Genomic DNA, 955 nt, shown 5'->3' on the forward strand with positions numbered 1-955 from the left:
TCACTTTGGTTTATTGCGCTATCTCTAATAGCACCCGAGATATCACCAGATATATATTGGATTTTCCCCTGTCCCTGAGTGTCCGGCCCCATGAGACTGTGGTTTTCTCGGCCCCTGGTCGTCCGAGGTCGTTCCCGCTGCACAGATTCATGAGCCAGGGCCTCCTACAGACAATGCACTTTGATTTATTGCGCTATCTCTAATAGCACCCGAGATATCAAGAGATATATACTGGATTTTCCCCTGACCCTGAGTGTCCGGCCCAATGAGACTGTGGTTCTCTCGGCCCCTGGTGGTCCGAGGTCGTTCCAGCTGCACAGATTCGTGCGCCAGGGCCTCCTACAGACAGTGCACTTTGATTTCTTGCGCTATCTCTAATAGCACCCGAGATATCACCAGATATATATTGGATTTTCCCCAGACCCTGAGTGTCCGGCCTCATGAGACTGTGGTTTTCTCGGCCCCTGGTCGTGCGAGGTCGTTCCCGCTGCACAGGTTCATGCGCCAGGGTCTCCCACAGACAATGCACTTTGATTTATTGCGCTATCTGTAATAGCACCCGAGATATCGCCAGATATATATTGGATTTTTCACAGACCCTTAGTGTCCGGCCCCATGAGACGGTCGTTTTCTCGGCCCCTGGTGGTCCGAGGTCGTTTCCGCTGCACAGATTCATGCGCCAGGGCCTCCTGCAGATAATTCACTTTGGTTTATTGCGCTATCTCTGATAGCACCCGAGATATCACCAGATATATATTGGATTTTCCCCTGACCCTGAGTGTCTGGCCCCATGAGACTGTGGTTTTTTCGGCCCCTGGTCGTCCGAGGTCGTTCCCGCTGCACAGGTTCATGCGCCAGGGTCTCCTACAGACAATGCACTTTGATTTATTGCGCCATCTGTAATAGCACCCGAGATATCACCATATATATATTGGATTTTTCACTGACCCTGAGT

Source organism: Nomia melanderi, unplaced genomic scaffold (assembly GCF_051020985.1).
Source record: "Nomia melanderi isolate GNS246 unplaced genomic scaffold, iyNomMela1 scaffold0014, whole genome shotgun sequence".
In the NCBI taxonomy this organism is placed as follows: Eukaryota; Metazoa; Arthropoda; class Insecta; order Hymenoptera; family Halictidae; genus Nomia; species Nomia melanderi.